The following is a 13695-nucleotide window of genomic DNA, read 5'->3' as shown; positions in this document are numbered from 1 at the left end:
TCTGAGGACCCCTACAGCTGCACACTGGGGTTGGCCACACAGACCCCCAGAACACCTGACCCCGACCGCAGGGCTCTGATGGAACGGTTTGGGCAGCACTGGGGACTTCGGTGGGCTGAGGAAGAGCCGGAGGAAGAGGGGAGCAATGGGGTGCACGCCATGTCCCCAGCCCCACGGCATGCTCTGGGGCAGCTGCGGTCCCGGATGTAAGGTGGAGGCGGCACTCCCGTGCCGAGCGGGAATGGGGAAGTGGTGGGGTGCTGGGCAGTTACTCAAACCCCTGGCAGGAGCGTGCAGGGTCCTGGGGAGCTGCAGCCCCCCCACCCCGGATCCCATCATCCGTTGCTCAGCAGGTCCCTGCCGTGTCACCCCATCAATGGCTGCACCCTCATCACACAGCCTCATCACTGGCACAGTGGGGTCCTCCACTGCGTGGCATCCCCTGCCTCGGAAGGGGGTTCAGAGACAGGTCTCACCCAGTCTCCTTCCCATCTCTTCCTCCTCCATTCAGCTCCCTCGCTTCCCTGCTGCCCCTAAATTAACCCTCCCTCGATGTGTGATACCTGAGAGAGACTGGTGCTACACCAGGCACAACCTGCTACAGCCACTGGAGCACAGTTGGAGCATCCCTGTGGAGCCAGGCACGGACCTCCCTGCACCCCAAAAGGTGACGGGAGAAGAGGCATAGAGACCGAAAAGCTCCTGGGCAAGAGCAAGACCCTCTCAGGCACCAGGACAGGTTTGGATGGACACGGGTCAAGCACTGTCACCCTCTTCCCAGCGCAGCCGAGCCTCCGGCGGTGCCGGAGCTCCCTCAGCAGCTCTCCCACACACGGAGCAGCGCTGACAGCCTGCGCCCACTCTCCTGCCCGGAGCCAGCCGAGCTGTTCAAACGCTGAAATGCCGTCAAGGGGATGAATGGAGCTACCTCCACACGCCTCGGCTGGGATGGCATCTCCTGGCAAGGGGCAGGGGGAGGCACGGCGGACAGGGGGACAGCTGGAGTGCGGAGAAACCACCAGCTCCAGGGACCCCGCTGCTCGCTGCTGCGGGTCCATGTCAGCCCTGCACACCCTTTCCTCCGCACCCGCTTCCCTCTTCATCCCCTTGCCCTAGTCCAGTCTCATCCACGTACTCCCAAGGAGATGCCTGGGCTGTACACAAGTTTGGGGGAGACCCTGGCACGCTGCTTCCATGCCCTGGCCAGCACAGCCCCCAGGGAGCAGGGCAGCCTTTCCCACCTGCTAAATCCCGGTCAAAAACTAACCCAAGAGCCCCCCCCGGAGCCCCCAGCGGATTCATCCCCGTGACTTACAGGAAAGCTGGTTGAACAGTCTGCTGAGCCATCCCATGCTCCTGCACTGAGGGTGAGCTCGTAGCTACGAAACGCTCGAGAGAAACAGGTTTCCCCCCGCCTCCCCCTTCCATAAACCACCCTCTTCATTGGCACAGAGAGAAGCGATAAAATCTGACGGGATTTATTAATAGCACCTCTCCCATCACTAGGGAGCGGTGCTTCTGGAACGGCTTCGAGCATCCCAGTGTGGGGCTGCTCGAGGGAGGAGAGCAACAACTTACTTTTGCCAGGGAGCAGGGCCAGGACCGGGGCCGGAGGATCGGGGAGATGGAGATGGAGGAGGGCACCAGCTGCAGCTCCGGAGCCACCAGCAGATGTTTGGAAGCACCACGAAGGAGCAGAGGAAGTTTTGTCACGCAGGAGTCACACTGAAGAAGTGGGGAGGCGATGCCAGGAGAGGAGGCTGAGGATGTCCTTCGAGCCAGGAGGGTTGGATGCAGCGGTCCCCACACACTCCAAGCAGGTAGAGGGATGCTGCAGGTTATTGCTGCCACCTTGAGGCCGGCCAGCCTGAGCTGGAGGAATACCCTCTGCCCGCGCTACAGCATCCCAAGGATGTGGGGCTCTCCTGCCCCACACAACCTGCAACAAGTTCCAGCCAAGCAGTAATTGCATTATTTACTTTGATAAGTGGAGCCAGTTTTCATTGGCACAAGGTGCCCAGAGAAGCTGTGGCTGCCCCATCCCTGGCAGTGCTCAAGGCCAGGTTGGACGGGGCTTGGAGCAACCTGGTCTAGGGGAAGGTGTCCCTGCGCGTGGCAGGAGGCTGGAAATAGATCTCTAAGGTCTCTTCCAACCCAAACCATCTTAGGATTCTATGATTATCAATCTTGTTTTCACTTAGAGGAGATGAATAATCCTTTATCCAAGTGGCTGAGGCCCCAAACCCCTGAAAAGAGCGGAAGTCAGGGCGGGTGGGTGTCTGCTATGGGCAGTGATGAGGAGACCACAGGCCACGGCAGCGCAGGGTGTTGGAGCAAGATTCAGATGCTGGAGTGAGATTCATGGTTCTCAGGTGTTCTTTCAGGAGCTGTCAGTAGGAGCTGGGACCTGATGGGAATATCAGCGCTCATGTGAGCACGGGGGGTCCACAGCACTGCCTGCCAGCACCCCAGCTCTCCTCAGCCCTCATGAGCGGTAGGGTCAGGCCCTCAGGGTTGGAAGCGGTTGGGGAATCAGGACATGAGGATTAGCAGGAAAGCACCTGGCATGGTGCTGGATTTGCTCTTCTTTTGCCACCAACAGTCCCTGGTGAGGAAACTGCATATCCCACTGTGTCCTGGAGCTCTTTCACCTCTTGCACATCCAAAGGGGCCACACAGGCAGTGGGCAGGGCCAGTGAGGATATCTGAGAAGCCCATAGGGTCCTCCACAACTCAGGCCATGTCTGCAGGCCCTGGGCTGTCCTTCCTCACCCACACCAGCCATCCTCCTCCTGGTGCCTCGGTCAAGCCACAATGGGTTCAATCAGCCCTGCAGAGCCAAGATCCTGGCAGGGGCTTGGAGCAGCCCCAAAGCCCTTCCCCAACACCCCACTTTTCTGTCAGGTTCCTGCCCCAGAGAAAATAAGTGCCCCATAAAAGGGGCTGCCTGGGGTCCAGGTTGGATGTGAAGCAGCTGATGCAGACCTGGAGAGGCAGGACTGGGCCAGGGATGAGGACCTGCTCCATGAGGGTGATGGATGAGGCTGAGATGATCACGTCTGGCCACCTCCGGGCAGCAGGACCTCTTTTCCTCCATGCAGAGCTACTGGTGGTCAGCACTGCAGGGCTGGGAGGCAGCCATGAAGCCCAGAGGAAGAGATTTCCAGCTTTTCCAGCAGGAATGCCCGCCTCCGGGCTGTGGGAACTGGTGGCATTGCTTGTGCTGTTGCCATGGGGTTGCCATGGTATTTTGTATTTGCTGTTGTCATGGAGACAAGAGGAGGTTAGGAGTGGGGGCTGTTGCCAGGGCTGCCAGGATGTGCCCCAGGCCCCACACAAAGGAGTTAGAGGCCTGAATGACCTATGGTTCTCTGTTTTGTTTGGTCTAACTTACTGGTTCCATGACACCCACTAGCACCACAGGAGGGGACCGGCCACTGCCGCCCCATGCCTGGTTGAAGGACCATGTGCTCTTCCACACCATGGCAATGGAAGCAAGGGGAGCACTGCCAAGAAAAGTCACTGTGACAGCTCCTAAGTGGGGTGGGAATTGCGTTAAGAAACCCTTGAGATGAGTTGGCCTAACCATCTCCCATCCCTACCTTCAGGTGCCCCTGGCCAGCGAGAACCCTTGAGATGGGAGTCACGGGATGGCCTTGAGGTGGAGGTGGGTGGCCCAGAGGGATCATGCCAGCGCGCTCCCCACAAGCCCTGCCTATGGCCTGGGGTACGCTGCCCCCCCCCCGACCTCTCTGGGGTGGCTGCTCCCTGGTGGCTTTTCAATGCCCCAGTGAGCTCAGCCCTGGGTCACTGTGACAGCCATGCATGGTGTCACCATTGCATCACAAACGTGGCCTATTACCATAGGAGGTTGTGGGGAGGCTCAGGTGTCCCTTTGACAGTGCCGGTGAGCAACTGGACATTGAAGTGCTGTCAGTGCCTCACCAGCAGCTGCCCACACCACAGCAAGTCTACAGGGGAGCAGGGCCTGCCCGTGCTGGCCGTCAGCCTCGTCTCCCTGGACTTGGTGGTGTACAGGGAGGACCCACGGCTGCAGCTGGGGCTGGGCATTGAGCTGGCTGTCGGTGGGCAGCTGGTCTACGTGGAGAAGATCAACCACTGGATCCCCGAAGGGGACATCAGTGAGGGCTACTGTGACGAGTGCCACGAGCCTCTGCCCAGGAGCCCTGGGGATGGCGAGGACTTGCAGGCATCATTCTTTGATCTCAGTGACCAGGGGACACCAGCAGCACACCCGAGACCGGCCAAGCAGACCGCAGGGGCTCCGAAGCACACCCAAGGGGGCAATATCAGCAGTGCCAACCTCTCCAGCGTGGACCCCCCGTGGTGCCAGCCCCCGTGGGCATGGGCACCCTCCCCTCTGGCCCTGGAACGGCTGCACAGAGCCGGCTTGGAGCCCCTGCCCTCTGTGGACTACAAGGGCCTGGGCCAGGGGCTCAGGGTGCAGTGCTTCAGAGAGCTCTGTGTTGCCTTTGGGTGGCGCAGCGATCTATCTCAGGAACGGCACGGCGACCAACCCCAGGCCGCTCGGTCCATCTGCTCACAGACACCAATGTGGTGGACAGTAAATGGCGTTTATTGGTAGGTGACACAGCATTATATACCCGAAATTTACAACGTCACTTCCGTCTACTTACATCACAAACCAAGTGTTATTGGCTCTAGGGAGAGGGGCCTTATCTTCTTATCTTTCCGTACAGTATGACATCTTCCGACCACCGAACCCTAACTACCACATTTCCCCCCTCCCTATGCTCAACTAAATAAGCCAAAATACAAAAGTATAAAAGCATGCACCATAATCTCATAATAACGATAAAATTGACTAAAATCTAATAAGTTCTAGAGGAGGTATATCGTTATCTACTTATCTTGAGGTATGTATCACAGACAAACTTGAATATAAAACATAAGGCACGTAGAGCAAGAGGTACCCTGAGGGTAACTAGGATCAGTGAGGTATAACTGGAGATGGTGAAAGGAGACTTCAAATAAGAACATTTTTAAAGCAGTTGTCGGTGTTCTATCAACATTATGTCGACTCGTTCTAGCCGGCTCTTGACAAACGACATAAGCTTGTTCAGGACACAAGGTCCAAAAATCAGTGCCATCACGATCATTGCAATAGGCCCCACCAGGGTAGATATCAGGGTGTTCAACCATGGTGAATGATTAAACCATGTTTCATACCACCCTTGTTGGGCTTCTCCATCCCTTTTTTTTCTAGACCTTCTCTAAGTTTAGGCATGGTATCTCTGACAACTCCAGTATGATCTGCATATACACAACATTCCTCTCTAAGCGCTACACACACCCCTCCTTGCTGTAAAAACATTAATCCTCTCCGGTTTCGCAACACTACTTCGGACAGTGATCTGACGGATTTTTCTAAAGCAGTTATTGATTGCTCAATTCTGACCAGATCCTCATCTACAGCTGTCCTTAATGCTTTAAATTCTTTGCTCTGTTGCACTAACGAGGTTACTCCTGTACTTACTCCCACACCTCCTAAGATCATTAATGTAGCTACTGTTAGTGCTGTAAAAGGTTCTCGTTTGGATAAATGATGTTCTGAAGTAATCTGTGAGTGGTAAACAAACTCTTCAGAATGATAGAAAATTCTAGGAACTATTGCCACTTGTATACAATAATCTGAAGATTCATTAAAAAGTTTCAATGACAAACAAGGTGTGACTCCTATGGTGGAACAAACCCACCTGGTATCACTAGCCAGTAGTAACCATCTTGCTGGTCTTTTAGATGGCAATGGTCTCTTTTCGTTATTGACACACAAACGTCTTTTGTGTTCAGGAACTTTCCCTACACACATACCTCTTCCTGTCACCTGAGTTAATGTAATTCCTTGTTTTTCAAAACCCCATGTACACTGCGCTGGATTAGTGGCATTTGAGAGTCTGGGTTTTTTAATGACTCCTACAGCCTCATAAAAGGGCGGTCTTATTCCATAACACAACCAGCAATGTTCAGTAAGATTTGGGTTAGTTCTATTCAATACCAGGTAACTGGCTTGCATCAATTTCCAAAGGGAATTACCCCCAAGATATTTGTTTTGGGTGGGGGTGGGGATATTTTTGGTATCAGTCATTTCAGAAACTATTATTACATCATCCGATATCTCTTCAACTAAATCATCAGTCAATACTAGGTTGGGGCCTACTGGTCACGGATCATTTGGAACCATTTCCTCTTTAATAAGAAATAATCCACCTCTATCCGCTCCTGGTTCCCAATACCTAAGGCCTCAAACTCTACCTATTGACCATCCTGCATCCTCAGGCTGCAAAATGTCAAGTCTTATATGCCGACAATTACTATTCAGAATGCCTCCAAGAGGATCGTGTTTAGGCAACTTACATCCATCAGGGCCCCAACTTGTTTTTAGGAACTTATCTTTCATCGAAGGAGACCATGAGGAGGCAATTGTTTCACAACCCCAATAAGCACAATAGTAGTGATTTGGATGATTGCAATATCCTTTTCCAAGGTTGGAAGCAGGGCACATATAGTAGCCTATTAAGTCTAAACATGGCTCTATAGGTGCCAGCTGGCACAGAGTGGCTGTAAAACTGGGAGCTCCTGGAGTTATGATAGTTTGTACAACCTTAACACTTTCTCCTTGATATAATGTCCATTTAAATGGCTGGTGAGCCTGATAACTTATTTTGCCCCCTGTTCGTGATGGCACCAAAACCAAAATAATCAGGATACACCAGAAAGGGTGCAACTTCCTTCCCTGTCCCAAGGCAACCTGGTTCGTACTTATTTTCTGTCCAGAACCTTGAAGTCATTTCAACTGAGAGGTCCTCAAATCATCCCGTATCCTGGCACATTGCCCTTCTCTGGATTCTGTCGAGCTGTCATTCTTTCTTGCCAACGAAGAATATGGGTTACGGGAACGACCGATGATGAGATCCTGCGGATAAAAACTCACAGTTTTCGTTAGTTTTATTTTGAAGGTCTGGTTTAATGGACTTAAGCGGACACCACTTAACTCTGCCATCCTTTTTAACTGCAGCATAGCCTCGCCCTGTAAGAACTAACCTCCATCCTTGTTCCCATTCTCCCAACTCATTTCTAATTATAACTAACGGGCCCTCATCTAGTACTCGAGTGGCCCAATGTTTTTGGGAGGGACTATTTACCTCATCTCCCCTGGGGAATTGATTTAATGCCAACAGGGCAGTCACTAGCAAGCGTGCTTGGTCTCCCGAGGGAATGGTGTTGACAAAACCTTCTGCTTTTGCCAACACCTCTAACTTGGATTTCAAAGTTTGATTCGCTCGTTCAACTATGGCTTGCCCTGTACTATTATACGGAATCCCATGTGTTAGAGTGATACTCCATTTAGAAGCAAATGACTGTACTGATCTGGAGACAAAATTCGGACCGTTATCTGTTTTAATCTGATTAGGGACGCCAAGCCACGCCATGGCCGTCAGCCAATGTTGAATAGTCACTTTAGAATCGATTCTGAGATGTTGCGTAGCTATAATCACTCCACTATATGTATCTACAGTCACCGCCAACCATGCTCGAAGGTTTCAACAGCTGACAAAGCGTAAAATCTGTCTGCCACACCTCAGAGGCCTTAAGACCTCTGGGGTTGACTCCACTGGACCACAACGGTGTTTTCTGACAGTGGGGACACATGGCAACTATATGCTTCACATCAGCGACTGAAATCCCACATTTTTTTGCTAGCGCTTTGGCTCCAATGTGAAGAGACTCATGTAGCTGACGGGCATCTCTTAGCGTCCACAGTCCTTTTGCGGCAGCGTCTGCTTTGTCATTGCCAACTTGGAAAAAACCCTTGATTGGATCATGACTGTTAACATGGATGACCGATATAGTACCCTTTCGGGAAAATAGTGCTTCTTCTAGCATCAAAGCTACTGTAGATGTTGACACACCGGGACCTGACATGGCCAAGCAAAGCTTGGCCACAAACATCGAATCGGTCACTATGTTAAGATGTTCCATTGGGAACAGTCCGCACGCCAGTACCACTGCCATCGCTTCCAGCTGTTGGACTGAAAGCGCGTGGTCAGTCGTTTTAATGCAGTGCCATTCTCCTTCCGATTGCCATACCGCCGCTGCGGTTGAAGTCACCAAAGATGCATCTGTAAAAACTGTTGGTCCCTGTTGAGGTTGATCCATGACCTTCCATGGGAGGTCAATATCGACAAGTGCCAACATTTGAGTCCAGGGGGGCTTCGTAGCGTACCGGACTTCTCCACCAAATCCGACAAGGGCTAGGGCCAAATACTCCGACATCGCCACTGATTGCATTGGAAGCTGTTTGCAGAAGGGTAGAAATATCCTGGCAGGTTCAATGCCCAGATGTCTTAGGGCGAGTTTCCTGCCTTTCATGATTAAATTATCAAGGCATTCAATTCCTGGAGAAAATGCACGAGACAGCTTTCCCAGGACTATCCATTGTATTGGATGAGCCTTTTCAGGGGGGCCCTGGGCTAATGCTCCTACTCCCCCTCCTTCCGTAAAATGTGCATACAGATCAAGTAATATATCTGGATTCCACCTAGCAAGCGTACTTGATGATATCTGCTGCTCGATAAAATCGAGAGAGTTCATTGCTTCTGGCGTTAACATTTTTGGTTCCCATGGATTCTTCTCTTTTAGAAGATCATGCAACAGGGCCATGGTTTCAGGAGGGACCAAAACAATATTACAGAGCCATTGCAAGGACCCTACTAACTGCTGTACCTCATGGAGCGTCTTGATATGCCGACGAATTTTTACTAGGGGAGGGGTTATGTAAGAACTTGTAATCCCCGCTCCCAAAAAACTCACACATGGTCCCCTTTAATTTTCGCGCTCGCAATTTCAAACCCATTTGTTTTCAAAGTCTCCGAGACCATTAATACTAGCTGGTCCACCTGATTTCCTGATGGCACAGCAATCAGGATATCATCCATATATTGAATGATGGTCACGGTCGGGTCACCACGCTGAACCGGTGTCAATGCCTGAGCCACTGTAATCTGGCAAATAGTGGGTGAGTTGATCATTCCTTGAGGCAACACTTTCCATTGAAAGCGTAAGTTAGGACGCTGGCTGTTTGGAAATACAACAGAAAAAGCAAACCAATCCTTGTCTTCCTCATGCAGAGGTATCGAAAAGAAACAGTCTTTAATATCAAGGACAGCACAAGGTTGTCCTTCTGGTATCATAGAGTTCATAGGCAACAACGTTTGGACAGGACCCATTGGCTTGATTCTCTTGTTTACTTCACGCAAATCATGGAGGAGGCGAAATCCCTTACCATTCCGCTTGGGTATAACAAAAACCGGAGTGTTCCATGGGCTGGTGGAAGGTTCTATATGACCTTGTTGTAGTTCACGGTCAACTAGCTCAAGAAGAGTATCCATTTGAGGCTTAGATAGGGGCCACTGCTCAACCCACACTGGATTGGATGATTTCCATGACAATTTAATTGGTGGAAACGGGTGTGTGGCAGTGGCCCTTACTATAAATTTGTCACCTTAGCTTTGAATAGGGCTAAAGCGTCCTTCCCCAGCAGGGGTGGGACTCCTGACATAACATATGGAAAAAGGGTAATTGTTTTCTCCAGTCCTTTTTCAGTATGAAGCGTAATTGCTATCAGTTGGACGCTCTCCCGAGCTCAAAATAATCCCCCCACTCCACCCACCATAGGGGCATCTTTCAATTTCCAACACGGGGGCCAATTCGTCTCAGGGATAACGGTAACATCTGCTCCAGTATCGATCAAAAAAGGGACACCAATGGTAATACCACGTAAGTCATTATGGAGGGAACAGATCCCCCACACCACTGACGGGTTATCACAATTCACGGCCAGGGCCACCCTGGGGTCCTGCTCCCAGGGGTTGGTCCTTGCTGACCCTGGGGTAGGGACAGATTCGGCTGAATCGTCAGTTGGACCATAAAGCTGGTCGCTTCTCGAGGGGGTAGTGAGTTCGAGAGTGCCTCCCCCCATCTGGGGTTGGCATAGTTGGGCCGCCTCATGTCCCAAGTGGGAGAGGACTGTGTGCGGCCCAAGTGTCCTCTCCCCACCCCGTTTCCCTGGGTTTTAGATCTACATTCCTTAGCAAAATGCCCTTTTTTCCCGCAGGTCCAACACGGTCCTCTGGGTTGGTTCCGGCGCGGGAGAGGCATTATTAGTGACTTTTCCGACTGAGGGCAGCTTGATGCAACGTGGCCCACCTGGCCACACTTAAAACATGTCATCACATTAGCTATCGCAGTGCTGACAGCCACCTGAATCGGGGCAAGTTGCTCTTCTTTTGCGACATGCTTAATCATATCTGCAATACTTGACCTCACTGGCAATGATCGTAAAATTTCTTTGGTTGTCGAATTACATTGCTGACGTAAGCATTCTGCAACGACCGCGCCTTTCGCTTCCGCAGGCAGGGATGAAGAGTCGACCACTGCCTGGAGGCGATCTACAAATTGTGTAAAACTCTCACTTTCGTTTTGTTTTATTGTAGACCATGGCAATGGCTTGACGACGACTCTAGAAGCTTCACGAATAGCTTCTCTGGCTGCACGGGTAGTTGTCATTACTTCATAAGGCCGCAGGCCCTGGGCCTGCGCCTGAGGGGTAATCAATCCTGGATCTGTACCCATTAATCGCTGAAGGCTAGAACCATGTAGCGGATGGTACTCCAGGGCAGCCTTGGATGCAGCGATCACGAGATGGTTGAATTTGAGATCCCCAGGAGAGTGAGAAGAGCGTGTAGCAAGCTCACTGCCCTGGACTTCAGGAGAGCAGACTTTGGCCTCTTCAGGAGCCTGCTTAGTAAGGTTCCGTGAGATATAGCCCTGGAGGGCAGGGGGGCCCAAGACTGTTGGTTGGTATTCAAGGATCACCTGCTACAAGCTCAGGAGCGCTGCATCCCAACTAGAAAGAAGTGCGGCAGGAGGGCCAGGAGACCTCCTTGGATGGATAAGGAGCTGCTGAGGAAAATTCAAAGGAAAAAAGAGGCTTATAAAAAATGGAAGCAAGGACAGGCAGCCTGGGTAGAGTACAGGGATGTTGTCCGGGAAGCTAGGGACCAGGTTAGGAAGGCTAAGGCCCAGTTAGAATTAAACCTAGCCAGGGATGTTAAGGATAACAGGAAGGGATTCTACAGGTACGTAGCAAACAAAAACCAGACTAGGGACAAAATAGGCCCCCTGAGGAAGCTTTCAGGAGAACTGGCTACACAGGACTTGGAGAAGGCTGAGGTTCTGAATGACTTCTTTGCCTCAGGCTTCACTGGCAAAGGCTCTTACTGCACCACCCAGGTCTTAGAAGGTAGATGCAGGGGCTGTGAGAATGAAGACCTTGGGCCCACTGTAGGAGAGGATCTGGTTTGAGACCATCTTAAAAATCTGAACGTGCACAAGTCCGTGGGACCTGATGGAATCCATCCGCGGGTCCTGAAGGAGCTGGCGAATGAAGTTGCTAAGCCACTGGCCATCATATTTGAAAAATCGTGGCAGTCAGGTGAAGTTCCCGACGACTGGAAAAAGGGAAATATAACCCCCATTTTCAAGAAGGGGAAAATGGAAGACCCGGGGAATTACAGACCAGTCAGTCTCACCTCTGTGCCTGGTAAAATCTTGGAGCACATTCTACTGGAAGGCATGCTAAGGCACATGAAAAACAACAAGGTGCTTGGTGACAGCCAGCATGGCTTCACTAAGGGGAAATCCTGCCTGACCAATCTGGTGGCCTTCTATGATGGGGCTACAGAATTGATGGATATGGGTAAAGCAGTTGATGTCATCTACCTGGACTTGTGCAAAGCGTTTGACACTGTCCCACACAACATCCTTGTCTCTAAATTGGAGAGATATCAATTTGATGGATGGACCACTCAGTGGATAAAGAACTGGCTGGATGGCCGCACACAAAGAGTTGTGGTCAATGGCTCGATGTCCGGCTGCAGACCAGTAACGAGTGGTGTCCCTCAGGGATCAGTGTTGGGACCGGTCTTGTTTAACATCTTCATCGCTGACAGGGAGGGACAGTGGGATTGAGTGTGCCCTCAGCAAGTTTGCCGATGACACCAATCTGTGTGGTCCGGTTGATACGCTGGAGGGAAGGGATGCCATCCAGAGGGACCTTGACACGCTTGTGAGGTGGGCTGATGCCAACCTTATGAAGTTCAACCATGACAAGTGCAAGGTCCTACACCTGGGTTGGAGGAATCCCAGGCACAGCTACAGACTGGGCAGAGAAGAGATTCAGAGCGGCCCTGCAGAGAAGGCCTTGGGGGTGCTGGTCGATGAGAAAATGAACATGAGCCGGCTTCAGCATGCGCTCGCAGCCCAGAAAGCCAACCGTATCCTGGGCTGCATCAAAAGGAGCGTGACCAGCAGGTCGAAGGAGGTGATCCTGCCCCTCTACTCTGCTCTTGTGAGACCTCACCTGGAGCATTGTGTGCAGTTCTGGTGTCCTCAACATAAAAAGGACATGGAACTGCTGGAACAATTCCAGAGGAGGGCCACGAGGATGATCAGGGGACTGGAGCACCTCCCGTATGAAGACAGGCTGAGAAAGTTGGGGCTGTTCGGCCTGGAGAAGAGAAGGCTGCGTGGAGACCTCATAGCAGCCTTCCAGTGTCTGAAGGGGGGCTATGGGGATGCTGGGGAGGGACTCTTCATCAGGGACTTTAGTGACAGGACAAGGGGTAACGGGTTGAAACTTAAACAGAGAAAGTTCAGGTTGGGTGTAAGGAAGAAGTTCTTTACTGTGAGGGTGGTGGGGCACTGGAACGGGTTGCACAGAGAAGTGGTAAATGCTCATCCCTGGCAGTGTTCAAGGCCAGGTTGGACAGAGCCTCAGGCAACATGGTCTGTTGTGAGGCATCCCTGGCCATGGCAGGGGGGCTGGAACTGGATGATCTCAAGGTGCTTTCCAGCTCTAGCTGATTCTGGCCCGTGACAGCCCCACCTGCTCTCTCTGAGCTTCTCACACGTTCATTGGCCTGGCGTCGAACTGCTCGACAGGCTGATACCGGAGCTTGGATGGCATCGCCTGCTCCCCACCCATGGTGCCTGTGGGTGCTGAGCCCTCTGAACTGGCCAAAATGCTGCTCCACATGCTCCTCTTCAGCTTGGCCCAGAGCTCTCTGAAGCACTGCGCCCTGAGCCCCTGGCCCAGACCCTTGTAGTCCACAGAGGGCAGGGGCTCCACGCCAGCTCTGTGCAGCCGTTCCAGGGCCAGAGGAGAGGGTGCCCATGCCCACGGGGGCTGGCACCACGTGGGGTCCACACTGGGGAGGTTGGCACTGCTGATATTGCCCCCTTGGGTGTGCTTCGGAGCCCCTGCGGTCTGCTTGGCCGGTCTCGGGTGTGCTGCTGGTGTTCCCTGGTCACTGAGATCAAAGAATGATGCCTGCAAGTCCTCGCCATCCCCAGGGCTCCTGGGCAGAGGCTCGTGGCACTCGTCACAGTAGCCCTCACTGATGTCCCCTTCGGGGATCCAGTGGTTGAACTTCTCCACGTAGACCAGCTGCCCACCGACAGCCAGCTCAATGCCCAGCCCCAGCTGCAGCCGTGGGTCCCCCCTGTACACCACCAAGTCCAGGGAGACGAGGCTGGCGGCCAGCACGGGCAGGCCCTGCTCCACTGTAGACTTGCTGTGGTGTGGGCAGCTGC

Source organism: Lathamus discolor, chromosome 5 (genome assembly GCF_037157495.1).
Source record: "Lathamus discolor isolate bLatDis1 chromosome 5, bLatDis1.hap1, whole genome shotgun sequence".
Taxonomy (NCBI): Eukaryota; Metazoa; Chordata; class Aves; order Psittaciformes; family Psittacidae; genus Lathamus; species Lathamus discolor.
The sequence above is the reverse complement of the archived record's forward strand: the minus strand, read 5'-3'. Positions refer to the sequence as shown.